Here is a 19,513-nt window from a genome sequence, read left to right as displayed (position 1 = left end):
AGATTGAAAAAGAAAGATTGAGATAAAATATAAGAAATATTTCCTTATAGTGAGTGTTTGAAGGCTTTGAGAAATAAAGTTGTAGAATATTGAGTGTGGCTGAAAATATTTTTGGCATGGTATGATGAAAAGACTGGCAACATTCTGAAATACTCCAAGGATTCAATGATGGAACCCCAAATTTTAGAACTAAGCCATGTCAATCGATTCCATTTCCCCATCCAGGACACCAAACTAACCAACAGAAACCCAAGCAGAATTCCCAGGCAGTCAGCAACATTGAAGTTGTGTCTATAAAACCTGTGTTTTATAGAACCCTGTCAGGTAGAGTTAGGGGTACAGTTGCAAGGAGGTGTGTACTACAGAAATGGAAGCCAATCCCCTCCTCTGTAGGAACTTTAAGCAGATGAGAACAAAGCAGAACAGTAGCCCACACCTCTTCATTCCCCAGTCACCTTTTAGCAATATCCCATTACTTAGTTACCTGTTTGTACCTGAAATATAAAGGATAGAAAACTTTGGAAGATTGTAGGGCTTATTGTAAATTATCTTTTCTGTATATAGCACACTGGCAAAAAGGCCACAGGTTTGGTGGATACTAAGAGATCATCTCAGTCATCTGTGATGTCAGTGAAGATTTTGACAGGCAGCTTGAGTTGGACAGAGCTAGGTCTTTATTCAGATTCCCCCACATTACCTAGCTGGGTGACCTTGACCTTCTCTCTGAGCTTTTGATTCCTTTTCTATAAGGTGAATATTGCCACCTATCTTAAGGATTGTTTTGAAGCTAATAATAGGACATAATAGATACTCAATAATTGGTAGTTAATTATTGTTGTGTTTTAGAATTTTCCTTAGTAGAAACATACAATCTGGGTTAAGAGCAGAGTTCATTGTTTACTCTTCCTGTATTCCTTCCCAAAGAAAATCTAGAATGAATGTGGAAAATTGAGAAATGATGAAACCAGAGTAATTTTTTTAATTTTTAAGGGGCTGTTTGGTGTAAACCTATGTTGTGAGGTTAAGGATCCATTCTTGTTATCATTTTTCCTTATCCAGGTACAAATTGAAAGTTATTATAATCTGAAGTAAACATAAAAGTAAATGATAAAGGGCTAATGAAATGTCCATTTAGTTTTTCTTCCTCAAGGACACCACTTTGATACCAAGTTTGTGTGTGCTCAGCAACTAAGGGATATATAGAAATGGAAAACACTCCAGAATCACCTGGCATACATGAAAGCCTTCAAGAAACATTAAAAGGGACTGGGCGTGGTGCCTCACGCCTATAATCCTAGCATTCTGGGAGGCAGGAGGATCACTCAAGATCAGGAGTTTGAAACCAGGCTGGGCAAGAGCGAGATCCTGTCTCTGCAAAAAATTAGCCAGGTGTGGTGGCATGTGCTTGTAGTTGTTCCAGCTATTCTGGAGCCTCAAACAGGAGGATTGCTTGAGCCCAGGAGTTAGAGGCTGCAGTGAGCTATCATGCCATTGCATTCTAGGCTGGACAGCACAGCAAGACCCCGTCTCAAAAAAAATATATATTTACTAGTCAATATGAGTAAATATTTGACCTCTAGATGGAGGAGGATTTATAAAACTTCCTCTAACTTAAATGTAACCTCATCAAGGAGCTCATCTTTGGGTACCCTGTCTAAATAAACTACTCTTACTAATTTATTCTCTTTTGTAGCACCTGATTTTATTTCCTTAATTGCACTTATAACAATTTATAATAATGCTTTTAAAAATGTATGTTAGCTTTGTTAGCTTTACTTTCTTATTGCCTTTCTTTTTTTTGTTGTTGTTTTTTTTGTTTGTTTGTTTTTTTTGAGACAGAGTCTCGCTTTATTGCCCAGGCTAGAGTGAGTGCCATGGCGTCAACCTAGCTCACAGCAACCTCAATCTCCTGGGCTCAGGCGATCCTACTGCCTCAGCCTCCCGAGTAGCTGGGACTACAGTCATGCACAATCATGCCTGGCTAATTTTTTCTATATATATTAGTTGGCCAATTAATTTGTTTCTGTTTATAGTAGAGACGGGGTCTCGCTCTTGTTGCTCAGGCTGGTTTTGAACTCCTGACCTCGAGCAATCTGCCCACTTCGGCCTCCCAGCGTGCTAGGATTACAGGCGTGAGCCACCGCGACTGGCCTTTTTTTGAGATTGTTTTTGTTTTTATTTTTGTTTTTTTTGAGACACAGTCTCACTTTGTTGCCCAGGCTAGAGTGAGTGCCGTGGCATCAGCCTAGCTCACTGCGCCCGGCTTCTTACTGCCTTTCTTACTAAACATAAACTCTTTGATGGCTAGAAATATGTCTTATTTACTGCTGTATTTTTGGTGTCCCTGCATAGTTCCTGGCACATAGCAAGTCTTCAGTGAATATTTGTTAAATGAATGAATGAATGAATGAATGAGCTTAAACTCAAGTGAAGAATACACAAAGGGTTTAAAAAATCAAAATGTACAACAACAATACTACAATCCAAGAGAGGAATAAGTAGATTTTAAATTATCCTTATGTGATCTAAGATCATGATAAAAATGTTCATTAACTTCAGTTTTGATAAGTTAAATATGCATGTGATAATTTCTAGGATAACTACTAAAAGAATAGAAACAGTGTATTATTTCCAAAACAGTAGATGAAGAAAAAGCAATGATAAAATACTCATTCTTTCCAAGTTGAGGGTTAGAGAAGCAACAAGGATGACCTTAGGGTTTCTGGATTTGGCAACCAGGTGGATGATAGTATTCTTAACTGAATAGGGAACAGGAGAAAGAGAAAGTTGAGTTCAGTTTGGAACAGGTTGTATTTGAGGTGCTTGACAGCCAAATGGGGATGACAGGAGGAAGCCATTAAGTTTCCTCAAGGAACCAGGGAAGTTAGGGGTTTTTTATTTTTTTAATCTTTTTTGGTACCTTCTTTTTATTTTTATTTTGTTTTATTTTTTTTCTTTTACATAACCTTAACATTTGTAAATACCTTCTTTTTAAATGAAAATTATTCTTAGTTCTTTCTGGATTTATGAATTTGCTTAACAATTCTGACCTCTACTTGACTCTGTTTTGCTGATCTATGTGTTTAACAGGTTGCCAAACTATCAGAGAAAAATTGAAAAATTGATGTCCTGGAAGCCTTTAAGATGCTTTTCTATTCTGAGAGTTTTGGGTTTGCTCACCATCAGAGGGCTGTATTTCTCCCAGTATAAGAAAGGGGTCTTTTTTTTTTTTCGGTATTTAGGGATTTATTCTTTGCTCTTCTCTGCCATCTGGTGGCATATGAATGGAATACTGCATTTGGAAAGAAAATAGGAAATTTGGGCTATTTTGAAATATGTGACTTGTTGAAGAGAAGCAGCATATGGTTATGTTTGTTTGTGATTCCAAACTTTGAAACCACAGGAGTAGTTCTAGGGCACAGAAATTTTCTGTCTGTGGTATTTTCTGGATCTTCTACCCACTCTTTTTTTACTTTCTTTGCCCTGCTTTACCATCTGGCATTTCTAACCACAATGTATTCCTAAGTAAACTGAGTAATTGAGGTTAACATTTTCTTAATCAATGCTGACTATATGACCTGTACAGATATGTGGTCTTCTTTAATCCCAGGTGTGCCCATGTCCTCATCCCCAGAACTGTGAATATGTGACCTTACATGCCAAAAAGTACTTTGCAGATGTGACTAAAGTCAAAGACTTTGCGACTGGGGAGATTATTCTGGATTATTTAGGTGGGAACAATATAATGATAGGATCCCTCTCCTGGCTGCAGTGAGAAAGAGAAAGGAAGGGGGGTGGATATGAGTCAAGGAGTGTGGGTGGCTTCTAGATTCTCCTGGGAGCCTCCAGAAAGGAACCTAGCCCTGATAACACCTTAATTTTAGCTCACTGTCAGACTTCTGACTTGTAGAACTGTAAAATAATATATCTGTGTTACTTTAAGCCACCAGATTTGTGGTAATTTGTTACAGCAGTGACAGAAAACTAATACACACCTCCACCCATTGTTTTGGTTAGAATTGAGTCTGGAAGGCTTGATTGGGAGAAGCACAGAGTGAGCTTGAATTTGGGCTCGTGGCCAACCTAAAGAACTTGAGTTAGGGTGATAATAAACTAGTTTCTTTGGCAAATTTAATATTGTTCCTCTCTATCCACGTTGTATTATAACCCTTCAAATGTCCATCTTCCCTATTATTTTTACTCTCCTCTTTTTTCTAGATTATGTTGTAGCTTCCTTTCTCATTTTTTCTTCCTTTTTCTTGCTTAAGAGCAGGAGTTTGGAACAGATTTAATTATTTCACAAATATTGATTGAATGCCTATCACGTGAGAGGTAGTTAATGGTCCCTGACATGGAAAGGTTAATAATTTAGTGGGGAAACAGGCAAGTAAACAAACACTGCAAATTTGCCTTATGAAAGCAATAATGGGGTAAACATTAGATGCTATATCCCCTGAGACATATACCATGAAAAAAAGAAAAAAAAAAGATGCTATAGGAGTATGTAATAGAAGCACATGCCCCAGCCAACAAGTTTAGGGGGCTGACTGATCCTTTAAATTCATTATCATAAATTTTATATGGGCACTCAATTTCCAAGAAATTTTACTAAATTTCCCAGCAATCTTGTGTCCATTCTCCAACTTTCAGAAACAGCTATTTCTTATCTTCTCTTTCTTTGGGCCTTCTCTATTCTTTCTGTTATCCACAGATTCTTTAATAGTCTTACTTTCAAGAGGTAGAACTTAATTCCCCTCCCCTCGATTAGAGAAAGACATCACTTAATGTTGTCACTAGGTTCTTGGAAATTGCATCTTTAAGTGAAATGACATATAATGAAACCAGTTTTACCATAGGCTAATTGATATAAACAAGGGTTAAATTGCTATGGCATATTTCTGGTAACAAAAAAAATCACCAAACTGCTAAATCAAGACCCCAAACACTTCTAATATTAAATATTGAAATAAATGTGAGTTGTATATGCATTTAAGAAAGATTAATAAAAACTTAATTATGTATGCAATATTTGGTGAATCAGTGAGTGATAGTGGCCACAGTGGTGGTGGGTGAAATGAAGGAATAAATGTTTGCTTGGTGAAATTCTAAGGAGCACCTCCTACCACACTAGGCAGTTCAGAAACAAACAGTAACAAATATTGTGGGTTCATTGAGTGGTTTCCTAGGCCGCATTGTTTATTGTCATGCATTTGTGTGATTATTGCATACTTTATGAATTTTCGTTTGACAATAGCTTGTATTCATTTATTCATTCATTTCCAACCTGCTTATTCCAGTTCAGGGTTGCAGGTGGCTAGAGCTTATCCTGGCAGCTCAGGGCGGCACCAACCCTGGCCAGGACACCAATCCATTGCAGGGCACACTCACTCAGGGTGGGACAGTTCAGACATGCTAGTTTCCCTAATGTGCACAGCTTTGGGACATGAGAGGAAACCCTAGTACTGAGAGAAAATGTGCAGACTTCACACCCAGAGTGGCTCCAGCCAGAATCAATTTTTTTCTCATCAACATTATAATGACAATTAATAAAATGGCATTATTCGAGGACCTGCTATTTGGGCTGGACTTAAAGGCTCACTTAAAAAAGACTAATATGGCAGAAGCAACTGGGTATGACTTCTGAGACTAGGTCATAAAAAGCATTGCGGCTTCTCTTGCTCTCCCTCTCACATGGATCACTCGCCTGGGAGAAGCCAACTACTGCGTCACAGCATCGCTATGGAGAAGATGGCAAGGAACTGAAGCCAACCACTAAAAGCCATGTGAGTGCGCTATCTCAGAAGCAGAACTTCTAGCCTGGCTGGTACCTTGATGATACCCTCAAGCGAGATCCTGAATTAAAATCACCCAGCTAAGCTACTCCCAAGTTCCTGAATCACAAAAACTATGAGATAGTAAATATTTATTGTTTTTAAGTTGCTGAGTTTGAGGGTAATTCATCATAGGTATTTTTTTTTTTTTTGAGACAGAGTCTCGCTTTGTTGTTCAGGCTAGAGTGAGTGCCGTGGCGTCAGCCTAGCTCACAGCAACCTCAAACTCCTGGGCTCAAGCGATCCTTCTGCCTCAGCCTCCCGAGTAGCTGGGACTACAGGCATGAGCCACCATGCCCGGCTAATTTTTTTTTTTTTTTTTTTTGGGACTGAAGGTGTATTGCTATAATTTTTTATATATATATATCAGTTGGCCAATTAATTTCTTTCTATTTATAGTAGAGACGGGGTCTCGCTCTTACTCAGGCTGGTTTTGAACTCCTGACCTTGAGCAATCCGCCCGCCTCGGCCTCCCAAGAGCTAGGATTACAGGCGTGAGCCACCGCGCCCGGCCCATCATAGGTATTAATAACTAATAGACTTGGAACTTAAAAATAGAATTCCTCTATAACAGATCTAAGAATGTAGGAGTGGCTTTGGAACCAAGCAGTAGGCAGAAGCTAGAGAAGGACTTTGAAAAGAATGGTAGAAAAAAACTGAAGAGTCTTGAAGAGCCTGTTAAAAGAGGCCGCATGGCCTTTCATGAAGCTGTAGGTGAAAGCTTAAAGGAAACTGAGAAAAAAAATTAGTAGAAAGTGAAAGAAAGGAGATCCTTTTTATGTAGAAGCAGAAAGTTTAGCAACACTGTCACCTAACATTTTAATGTGGAAAATAGGAATTGTATATAAAGAACTGGGTGATTTAATTAAGGTAATTAATTTCTATGGAGAATGTTGAAGATGCTGCCTGATTTCTTCTTGCTGCTTAGGGTGAAATGTGAGAGGAGAGAGACGTGCTAAAGGAAAGATGGTTAAACACAAAGGAACCAGTATTTATTGGTCTTGAAAATTTTCAGTGTTTCCAGAAAGCAAACAATACTAAATTTAAGAACTGGCTTTTGAGTAAAGATCAGATCCAGGAAACTGAGGAAAACATAATCTAATGATCTGCTAAGTTTTGGGGTACTTTTGTTAGGCAGCAATATAATGGAAACATTTTGCTTCTACCCTGATCATCTTATTTCAGACCTCATGGAGAAAACAGCATGACCCACTTCATGTTCCTAATACTATCGACAACCTACCGACACCTGTGCCTAGGCTCTGTGCCTTCTCCCCTGTTGCAATGAATGCCTGCCACCCTTTGCATTTGTGCTTTTTAATCCATCCCTTTTCCAAAGACTTTGATTCAACAAACACTTTCTCTCCAGAATTATAAGTTTCTCCGTCTGTATTCATTCATTCTCATCAATAAATATACTATATTATTTGCCATCTTATAAAACCTCCATTTATTCCATATGCCTCTGTAGCCATTGCCTCATTTCTTTGCAGTTTGTTCCTCAGATCTCATTCTCTCTCAGCCCACCCTCTAATTGCGTCTTTCCCCATCACTCTTTTGTCAAGGTCACTGATGAGCTCCATGCTATCCAATCCAGAGATCTCTATTTTAATCTTAAGTGATCTTGCAGCAGTATTTGCTCTAGGTGATTCCTTCTTTATTTTTTTTTAAAACAGCATTATTGTGATATAATTTACATGCCATGCAATTCACCTGTTTAAATTATACATTTTAATATTTTTGGTGTATTTATAGGGTTGTGCAGTTGTGTTGGTCCATTTTGAGTTGCTATAAAGGAAATACCTAAGGCTAGGTAATTTATAAAGAAAAGAGGTTTATTTGGCTCAAGGTTCTGCAGGCTGTACGAGAAGCATCGCACCAGCATCTACTTCTGGTGAGGACTTCAAGAAGCTTACAATCAAGGTGGAAGGTGGAGGGGAGTAGGCATAGCACATGGAGAGTACAGGAGCACGAGAGGGAGCAGGTGGTGCCAGGCTCCTTTCAACAACCAGCTCTCCTGTGAACCATTAAAACAAGAACTCACTTATCAGGGGGAGGGCACCAAGCCATTTGTGAGGGATCTGCTTTTATGACCCAGACACCTCCCACGAGGCCCCACATTAAACACCGGGGATCAGATTTCAACATGAGATTGGGAGAGGCCAAGCATCCAAACCATATCAGCAACCATCACTGCAATCTAATTTTAAAACATTTTTGTTTCCCCCAAAAGAAAGTCTGTACCCATTAGCAGTCACTCCTCATTTCTCCCTTCCTTCCTTTCCTTAGCCGTATGCAAACTTTAATCTACTTTCTATTTCCATAGATTTGTCTATTCTGTATATTACATATAAAGAAATCATACAATATGTGATCTTTTGTGATTGGCTTCTCTCACTTAGCATAATATTTTCAAGGTTTATCCATGTTGTGTCCATGCTGTGCTATGTGTCAGTACCTCATTCCTTTTTATTGCCAAATAATATTTCCTATCCATTCATCAGTTGGTAGACATTTGCATTATTTCCACTTTTTGGCTATTATGAATAATACTGCTATGAACATTTACATTTGTGTACAAGTTTTCGTGAGGACATTCATTCTCATTTGTCTTGGATGTATACCTAGGAGTGGGATTGGTGGATCACATGGTAACTCCATGTTTGAGAAACTACCAAACTGTTTTCCAAAGTGGCTGTATCATTTTATATTCCCACCAAGCAATGCATGAGCATTCCGATTTCTCTACATTTTTACTGACACTTACTATTGTCTGTCTTTTTTATTATGACCATCTTCTCCTTCATTATTGAAATACTTTCTTGCCTTCCAAGACATTACACTGTCCTACTTTTTCACCTGCCTCACTTGCTGCTCTTTCTCACTCTTATTTGTGTTTACCTTATCTTCCTCCTTGTCTTCCTCTTCCTTTTCCTATCCATTCTCCTTTTCTTCCAATGAACTTTTAAATGTTGGAGTGCCTAAGGTCTCTATCTTGAGGTATTTTTCTAACTACACACTCTTGCTATGTGATCTTACCTCATGTCTTTAAATGTTGTGTAAATTACTTCCAAATTTATATCTTTAGTCCTAACCCCTATATATAGTTGCTTACTTAACTCTTCTTAGATTGTCTAAGAGGGATTTCAGGCTCAACATATCTGCAATAGAACTCATGATTTTCACCCACAGACCTGCCTCCTCTCCCAGTTTTGCAAATTTTAGTAAAAGCAATTGCTATCTACCCAGTTGCTCAAGTATGTAGCCTATGAGCCATTCTTGATTACTCTTTCTCTTCCACCCTGTATCAAGTCCATCAGCGAGTTCCTTTTTGACCCTGCCACCCAATGTATTTGAATTCATCCGCTTCTTTTCATGTTTTCTACTAGCAGCCTGGGCCCAGCCATCATCATCTCTTCCCTGAACTACTATGGTAGACTCCTACTTATTTTCCTGCTTTTCATTTTACAGTCAAGAATTCACATAGCAGCCAGTCATCTTTTAACTTTTAAGACATCACATCATGTTGCTGCCTTGTTTACAACCCTCCAGTGGTTTCTTTTGCTCTTAAACTCTCAATTTGTTTGCTTGGCCTACAAGCCGCTGCATGATCTGTCCCTTGCTTACCTTTTGCCCTCATTTCCCACCACTCTCCTCCTCTGTCAGTAATCGCAGCCCACCTGACTTCTCTCATTCTTGGACCGTTACTCTAGCTGTTCCTTCTGCCTGGGATGCTATCATTTGCCAATAAAAGAAAAGATAGAAGGCCAGGTACGGTGGCTCATGCCTAGTACTCTGGGAGGCTGAGGCGAGCGGATCGCTCAAGGTCAAGAGTTCAAAACCAGCGTGAGCAAGAGCAAGACCCCATATCTACTAAAAATAGAAAGAGGCCGGGCATGGTAGCTCATGCCTGTAATCCTAGCACTCTGGGAGGCCGAGGCAGGTGGATTGCTTGAGGTCAGGAGTTCGAAACCAGCCTGAGCAAGAAAGAGACCCCGTCTCTACTATAAATAGAAAGAAATTAATTGGCCAGCTAAAAATATATATATTAAAAAAATTAGCCAGGCATGGTGGTGCATGCCTGTAGTCCCAACTACTCGGGAGGCTGAGGCAGCAGGATTGCTTGAGCCCAGGAGATTGAGGTTGCTGTGAGCTAGGCTGATGCCCCAGCACTCACTCTAGCCTGGGCAACAGGGCGAGACTCTGTCTCAAAAAAATTAAATAAATAAAAATAAAAATAGAAAGAAATTAATTGGCCAACTAAAAATATAGAAAAAATTAGCTGGGCATGGTGGTACGTGCCTGTAGTCCCAGCTACTTGGGAGGCTGAGACAGGAAGGTTGCTTGAGCCCAAGAGCTTGAGGTTGCTGTGAGCTAGGCTGATGCCATGCACTCACTCTAGCCTGGGCAACAGAGTGAGACTTTGTCTCAAAAAAAAAAAAAAAGAAAGAAAAGGTAGAGGTATTAGATTCTTTAAATAAAATTTCAGTTGTGGCTTATTTTAGAATGGCTATAAAAACTGTTTTAAATTTTCATCTACCTTTTCATGAGTAAAGTTTCTTGTGGGTGGTGACTATAAAAAATGGAAGAGACTATCATTAAAAGGTCTTGATCAGGAATTGCATATGGCCACTCCCCTGATCTCTCCTTCCCTTCTTCCTAAATAATTCAATCTAAAGAACCATTAGGTAGGGCTCAGCAGGGCAGATGTCTGCACTGGAGTGAGAGGTGGTGGTCGTGGCAGCCTGGCATGGGGCATCAGAACTCATGTGGTGTGGGGAGGGAGTGTGCGAGGTGGAGGATGGTAGCAGCCCATGTGGTTGTTAGAGCCTGAGAGAGGTGAGGAGGTTTTCTGCACAGGAAAGTGGTGACAATGGCAGCTTGGCACAGGCTGTTGGGCTCCAGTGAGGTAAGCTGGGCAAGTAGGTTTGGGGATGGAGTTGTTAGTGGTAAATATTGGAGCCTCAGTGGGGTGAGGAGGATGCTTGCTGGCTTGGTGCCATGTGTCAGAGCTTGACTAGGGTGGGCAGGGACTCTCTGCAGAGGGATGGTGGTGGCTGGCTCGGGCACTGAAGCCCAGCAGGGTGAGGGAAGGCATCTGTGTGGGAGAGGCCTGTGGTGGCGGAGTTGGGCCAGCACAGTGTATCAGAATCTGAGCAGGGCAAGGAGGACACCCCCAAGGAAGGGGTGGTAGCAGGGAAGGAAATTGATTATACATTGGCAGGATTGGGCCAATAAGTAGATATATTGAGGAAAATGGGAGCCAGATTTTTTTACTTTCAGAGAAGAGGGTTATAAATATGCAAAAGGAAAAAAATGGAATAAAATTTGTGGTATTGGATTAGAATTGAGGTACTGGTGTGAACTCATGGTTAGAGAGAGAGAGAGATGTAGAAATAAATATAGATGGAAATGCATGAATTACATACATTAACATAAATATACATATAATATGTCATGTGTATGTATATATACATATTCCCTAGCTCTGTCTGGGAGCAGCAATATCCCAATAGCAATGAACACATCTAGTGTCCATTTCTTGATTTCTAAGTACCACTCTCTACAAAAAGAACCAAGATTCCTTGGACAAATAGCTGATTCCAGGGTAGGCCAGGGAAAGTCCAAACTATCTTGTTAAGCCAAAAAGTAAAAAGTGCTCAGAGAATTATGGGGACATGTCAAATCAACACAGAGGTCAGCTTGAATGGGTTTCCAATGGCCAAATCTGGGGTACTTTGCGCATCAAAACAAGTAATAGCAGATTACAACCCACAGAATAAAAATAGGAATTCATGAGTCGATACTGATATAAACAAATGGATAAATAATTGTGGAGATGAGAACTCATAAATGTAGAAGTAATGATTGAGTAGGAAAATCACCATTTGTACTTGATTGTAGTAATAATTCAGCCAAGAATCATCAATTAATATTAAAAACTAGTGGATGAAAGTTTGATGAGGAAAGAGATATTATGTAGTCTCTGAATAACTCCATACAAAATACTTAGTAGTTCCAAAGGGGTAAAAAAAGCAACTCTATATTTAGAGTAGAGAAATCTGGCAGACATTACCTTAATTGAGTGATCAAAGTTAATAACACCAGTAATGGGACAAATATAAATTATGTACTACCTGATAAGATGCAGTGTCACTTCTGTGAAATTCCTGCCAAAAATATATAATCTTAGTCTAATGATGAGGAAATATCAGACAAATCCAAATTGAGGTACATTATACAAAGTAACTGACCTTGAAGTCTACAATATGCAAAGAAGTCAAGTTCAACAAAGTCAAGGAGACTAAAGAGACATGACAAATAAATACAACATGTGATCCTAGACTAGATCCTTTCACATCATTGAGACAATTGTCAAAACTTGTGTGAGGCTTGTGGATTAGTTGATAGTGATGGATCAATGTTAATTTCCTGACCTGTGATGGTTATATTATGATTATGTAGGAGAATGTCCTTGGTTGTAGCAATTATACACTAAAGTTTTAGCAGTGGGCACTGGGGCATCATATTGGGGATTTACTCTTAACTGTTTCAGGAATAATGTTATTTGTACTATTATTGTCGCAACTCTTTTGTAAGTTTGGACTTATTCTAAAATAAAAAGAAAAAAGTTATGTTTAAATGGACAAGCTAATGTTTCTTGTTAAAATGTTTTGATATCTTATTGAATACCTTCCCTACTGAATTTCTTTTCAGTAAGACCCATATAGATAACCCCAAATTATCTCCAGTTTACTCCTGTGTATTGTGCAAAGATTATTTTCTGTATGCACCATGATTTTAAAAAGGCTGTAAACTATTATTTTGGACAAAAGGAGCCACACATGCAAAGGCCTAGAGCTCAGCAAGAATGTCGTTTAGGAGAATTGCAAGCAGCTCAGCATGTCTGTCTGGCAAGTAGGATCAGTGGTGCAGTAGTTGTCAAGGGGAAAGATAGCTAACGACCTCAGCTGGATGGTGGTACCATTCACTGATACAGAGGTCACATGATAATTCACTTCTTTGGTCCTAAAACTGACAACCAAAAGCACAACATTAGTGAGGATGCGACCTAACTAGTAATGACAACAATTTGTATAGAAAGTTCCCCGAGATACTTCCTGACCTCAGAGTTCAGTCACAAATTGCACTAAATTGCACCTCACCTCAGGAATGTGAAGAAGGATGGAAAAGGTGGCCTCTGTCTTGTCAACTTTCAAATAATTTAGTGAAAAGGATACCTTATAATACACATGTGATAATATAAATTTTTTAGTGCTCAATAGAATATGGCTTTCATTGTTGATAATAAAAATAATATATGTCCATTGTAGAAAATACATCTGAGTATATTTTTTTTATTTTTTTTTTTTTTATTTATTTATTTTTTTTTACTTTTTTTTTTTCAAGAAGACTTTCTCTGAGGATACATCTGAGTATAAAGAAGAAAATAACAATCATCTATAAATCTATCATCTTTATAGAATCACTGATCATTATGGCATATTTTCTGTTTTTCTAGATAATGCTACATAATGCATTTATTTGTTATGAAGATTTTCAAACATATAAAAGTTAAAGGTAAATACAATGAATACCCATATACCTTCTTCCTAGAGTCCATAATTACATATACATTGCCATATTTGCTTTATCTATGTGTCTGTGTATATGTGTATGTTTTTCCTATTAATACTCTATGGTGTTCTATGTTCTTATATATTTATTACCTGTGTTGGATAAGGTAATTTATTGAAATATTGATTTGCCTTTTGTTTGTTCAGCAGGTCCAAAGGAGAAGTATAACAGTAGAACTGCCATTTCTTTCTTCCTTCCTTCCTTCCTTCCTTCCTTCCTTCCTTCCTTCCTTCCTTCCTTCCTTCCTTCCTTCCTTCCTTCCTTCCTTCCTTCCTTCCTTCCTTCCTTCCTTCCTTCCTTCCTTTCCTTCCTTCCTTCCTTCCTTCCTTCCTTCCTTCCTTCCTTCCTTCCTTCCTTCCTTCCTTCCTTTCTTTCTTTCTTTCCTTCCTTTCTTGTCTCACTCTGTTGCCCAGGCTAGAGTGCTGTGGCATCAGTCTAGCTCACAACAACCTCAAACTCCTGGGCTCAAGTGATCCTTCTGCCTCAGCCTCCCTATTAGCTGGGACTACAGGCATATGCCACCATGCCCGGCTAATTTTTTCTATATATTTTTAGTTGTCCAGCTTATTTCTTTCTTTCTTTCTTTTTTTTTTTTTTTTGTAGAAGCGGGGTCTTGTGTTTTAGTAGAGATGAGGTCTCGCTCTTGCTCAGGCTGGTCATAAACTCCTGAGTTCAAATGATCCTCCCGCCTCGGTCTCCCAGAGTGCTGGGATTATAGGAGTGAGCCAGCGTGCACCTGGCTTAGTTTTTAAAGCTTAAATTCATTGAAGGGATTTATGCTAGATGACCCCAGGGAAGCAGGGAGAGAGGCAGGAGCTCCAGAGGGAGATTCTACTACAAGAGGCCTCTAAGAGGGATTTAGTTAATATTTGGGGAGGGAGGGCTCCATGGGGTACCAGAGACTGGGATCCAATCCCTCTGCACTGCTTCCTGGTAACACTGGGACTGCTGCCCATCCTCAGTGTGGAATGGCTTTGCGGTGCAGTGGGGAGGCTAAATCTTAGCCTTGATAAGGAGCCCCAGCTTGAGTGCAGAGGGCAAGTTTCAGGAAGCAGCAGAGCCACCTTCCTGCAGGGGCCCATGTGATCTTGGATAAAACGTATCAGTGTGGCTGGGCATAGTGGCTCACGCCTGTAATCCTAGTGCTCTGTGAGGCTGGGCCGAGTCAGGCAGACTGCTCAAGGTCAGGAGTTCGAAACCAGCCTGAGCAAGAGCGAGACCCCGTCTCTACTATAAATAGAAAGAAATTAATTGGCCAACTAATATATATAGAAAAAATTAGCCGGGCATGGTGGCACATGCCTGTAGTCCCAGCTACTCGGAAGGCTGAGGCAGGAGGATTGCTTGAACCCAGGAGTTTGAGGTTGCTGTGAGCTAGGCTGATGCCATGACACTCACTGTAGCTTGGGCAACAAAGCGAGACTCTGTCTCAAAAAAAAAACCAAAAACAAAAAAATAAAAAAACTATCAGTGGTGACCAGTCTGGAGCAAAGATTAGGGGGTTTTTAAATATTCTAGACTGTGTAAAAGGTGGGGTGTTTGCCATTGGGATGGGACACAGTCCCATCACAGTATTCACAGGGGTTAAATTTCAACTAACCTGAAGCATGGTGGTTTAGGATGAGATTTGATAATAGAAAAAGAATGTGACATTTTCTTTCAACTGGAACTGTGAAGTAACTTTCATATCCACCCATACCCACATTTATAGCTCTCAGTGTTTGGGAGAAATTTCTTACAAGAGTCTAAAAGGCTTTTTTTTTCAGACAAATTCAGTATACGTGTTTAATTGTACCCTTTCTGTGAGAGAACAGAGAAGGTGTTTGACATATGCCCCCAGAAATTAATGCCACATAAACTCAGGATGCCTCAACAAGCTTGGTTTTCTTTCATTCTTTCTAATCCAGAACAGCTTTTGGATTAGAACAGCATGGTAGAAAGGAAGGAACAAGGTAGTCTGACATTTGGTAGATGTGGGTAGGTGCCTTTCTATTCTCTCCCTCTTCCCAGAGCTGCCTGAGCTGACTTGGGGCTGGGAGCAGGTCTGGGGTAAATACGAATTTCATTCTAGTTTTCTTGTAGCTTTAGCTTCCAGATGCAAAATCTCATCCAAATGCTGAAACCTCATATTCCTTTTAATTGTAATTTGAGCCAGGAGATATTGAGCCCTGAGAGTTCCTTTGTGACAAACTGTGAATAGACTTGGATAAAAGGTAACAAAAGATTTTAGATAAAAGGATACAATGAAGACCCAATTCTTGATATAACGTTATTTTCTAAGTAAGGGAGCCTATGTAGGAAGTAAATGAGTAAATATGTTATGGGTTTAGCTCTGTGTGAAAAAGCCAGTTGACTGCAAGTTATAAATTGTGGCTCTACCATTACCTGTCTATGTGACTCTGGGCATATCATTTCAACTCCTGGCCACATGTGTCCCATAAATGTTTTGGACTGGATAACTACTAATGGATCTGTTCATGATCTATTCTTATGATTCTAGAAATGTAGAGTAAGATATTCTTTTATAATTGAAATATACAGTGATAAGAAGCCTTATCTACAGTAAGTACTTAGATATAATAAGATTTTTTCCCCCATGAGATGAGGTCTCATTAGTTTGCTCAGTCTAGTGACAAACTTGTGGGCTCAAACAATCCTCTCCCCAAAGCCTTCTGAGTAGCTGGGACTGTAGGCGCACACCACTATACGTGGCTAATTTATTATTTTAGTGGAAATTTTGAATGGGTCAGTAAGATCAATGGCAGTGTTTTTATTAATACAAACCCATTCTCAAAACCTTGTGGGGAGGCCGGGCGCGGTGGCTCACACCTGTAATCCTAGCACTCTGGGAAGCCAAGGCATGAGAATCACTCGAGGTCACCAGACACCAAATCTAGCACCTTGATCTTGGACTTTCCAGTTCAAGAAATAAAAGTGAGAAATAAATTTCTGTTGTTTATAAGGAATAAATAAATAAATAAATATCCTAAGGCTTCTACCATTAGATTTTATTCTCTTGAGGGTGGAGCTCACCTTCTCCCTCTTCCTTCTGACCTTATCTTTGGAACCTCTATCTTTTGATTCTCCTTTGTGGTTCCTTCAATAGAGGAATCTTCACTTATGAAGATTCAAATTTAGTTTAAACAATAGACCCTACAAATGGCTGTTTTGCAACTGGTACGATCTATGCTGGGTGAAGTTAATCAGGTATATTAATGATGTAAAAATGACAGTATCTTCCTTGAGTTCTTAAAGAATTTTTAATTTTGAAGTTGAGAAGCAAAGGGATTCACAGATATAACCAAGAATCTGTTACCACTTCTGGTCCATTGCATTTCTTCTGCTTAACATGTTGGATACAAACCTTTTTTATGTGATGGAAGGCAGGATAGTAAGTAGATGGCAGACCTTGGGCAACTTAATATCTTAAAGCCTCAGTTTCTTCAACTGAAAGATTGGCATAATGATAAAATACACCTCCTGAGATTAAGATAATGTATGATACTTAGCACAAGGGATTGAATAACAGTTTCAGTGGGCATTTGCAAGACAGAAGTAGAGATCTTAGAGTTCTCTCATATCAATTAGGATTAGAAGTTTAAATAAGATAGACACAGCTCCTTGGTGTTCTGGGATCCAGTCTCCATCTTGTGTTTAGCTCCAGTTTTCATCTATACAGTATAACTGTAAGCTTGTAGATCTAAGATTGTTGTTGGAGCACCAGCCGTGCAACCCATAATCTAATTAGCAAGGTGTAAGTAGTAGCAAATAAGAAGGCAAAGCATATGTGCTAGATGTCTTCTTTTTTTTTTTTTTTTTTTGAGACAGAGTCTCGCTTTGTTGCCCAGGCTAGAGTGAGTGACTTGGCGTCAGCCTAGCTCACAGCAACCTCAAAACTCCTGGGCTCAAGCGATCCTCCTGCCTCAGCCTCCCAAGTATCTGGGACTACAGACATGGGCCACCATGCCCGGCTAATTTTTTCTATATATATTAGTTGGCCAATTAATTTCTTTCTATTTATAGTAGAGATGGGGTCTCGCTCTTGCTCAGGCTGGTTTCAAACTCCTGACCTTGAGCAATCTGCCCACCTCGGCCTCCCAGAGTGCTAGGATTACAGGCATGAGCCACCGTGCCCAGCCCATCTTTTCTGTTTTAACATTTATTTGGCTGTCTCTAAACTATATTACTCTGATCTCTCATTTGAGCTATAGTCTTGTGAATCCCAGAAAACACTGCTCCATTAATATCCCACCAGCACCTTAAACATTTACAGTTATCTTCATCATCTCCCCTGCACTCCTTCCAACAGTTCCTTTTCTTAGATTTTTTGGTTCTGTTATGCTACAGTTTTAGGCTTCCAGGTTTCAAACACTCTAATGCTTTTTATTTCCTTCTTTCTTTATAAGTTAGTTAGCAAATCCTGACATATTTGAATTTTTTCGTGATAAGGTTAATAGCTTCCTACTGTCCTTCTCTCTTTCAGTTTTTTTCAGTGGCACTCATAACTAACATGCCATATACCATTATTATTTGTTTATTGTCTGCTTCTCCCCACTAGAATGTAAGCTTCATGAGGGCAGAGATGTTCCCAGCACCTGACATATAGTTGGTTCCATATAGTTGGATAAATTAAGCACTTAGTATGTGCCAGGCATGGTGCTGGAATTTTACATACAGAATCTCATATAATTTTTACCACAACAGAAAGGTGTTTTTAATTCTCATTTTGAGATAATGAAACTGGTTAAACTTCAAAAAAGGTTAAATAACTTGCCCAAAATCACACAAGTGGATGGCTGCTGGGTAAGTGGTAGAGACCAGACTTTAATTTGACCTCACACCTGTTACTGCATGTGTGCCTGGCTTCTGGCTAGGGCTTGGTTTCCCAGCCTGTTGGAATAGCCACCCAACAGGTTGCCACCCTTCATGAGAAATAAAGCTCCCCTTTTTTCCAAAGCATAAACCTCGTTAATTAATTATTTTTGTTAACAAACCTTAAGCCCATTTTATGCCTTTGTTATAATACTCTTTGTTATAATATTCAAACTACTTAATCTAAGATTGAAGATAGTTCATAGTATCAAAGACCCTCAACCTATCCTATGTCTTAACTATTTTGTATCCAAAACCTCCTGCTCCACTCAAACTGGATCACTCCCTGCCCCTTGAAGCTTATGTTTCCTCTGGATTTTGCTCGGATAAATCCCTTGAGAAATCTTATCTAGCCTTTGACTCCGAGGTTTAGGGTAGCTTCCACCTCTTTCCCAAATCATTCCTGAATATTTCAGGATACAGTGAGGAATTCCTCTTCTTATTTACTACATGGTTTTGGTCATGTGATGCCTCATATTAACTATGTTCCACCCCATATAGCTCGCTTGACACACACAGGTTCAATAAATGGAAGCCATTATAACTTTTTTGTATTCTCAGTTGAGTGAGGGTACTTAAGACAGTTATCAGGGGTGCATGATCTTCACATATAATGTTCATCTGTTTAACCCCCTTGGTCAGATATAAAACGCCTTTAAAATGCTAATGTTTTAGTTGAAAGGAAGCAACACACAGATGACGCAAATCACACAGAAAACATTCACTGAGGTAAAAGAAAATGTCTTCTGGCGTGAGCAAAGGGGAACGAGAGGGGCGTCGCGGGAGGGCTTCAGGGATGGCAGGGGAGGATGGTGGGGATCTCGCGCCTACTCTGGGTCGTAAAGTCCGAGGCTCTTTTGGCGCCCTGTTTTCCTCACAGAGCCTCGAGCTCGCTTTAGCGCAGGGCCACGTGTCAAAGTTTTGGTTTAATCGCCTATCAGGCCCACTGGAAACGGTTAATAACCGCTTTCCTGGACCAGGCCTCTGCCCTCCATTTTTATGCGGACGGGAGGAGGGGCGGGGACGCCAGGTGTAGCTGACTAGCCGGGACGCGGCGGGTAGATCTAGGCCCCCAACCCCAACAGTCAAATATTCAAAAAGCCCGCGCGTGGCACCCCGAGCCGCATCCGTTGGGAACGGCCCCCAGCGCGTCCCCCCCACCCCCAAGTTCC

Source organism: Microcebus murinus, chromosome 21, assembly GCF_040939455.1.
Source record: "Microcebus murinus isolate Inina chromosome 21, M.murinus_Inina_mat1.0, whole genome shotgun sequence".
Taxonomy (NCBI): domain Eukaryota; kingdom Metazoa; phylum Chordata; class Mammalia; order Primates; family Cheirogaleidae; genus Microcebus; species Microcebus murinus.
The sequence above is the reverse complement of the archived record's forward strand: the minus strand, read 5'-3'. Positions refer to the sequence as shown.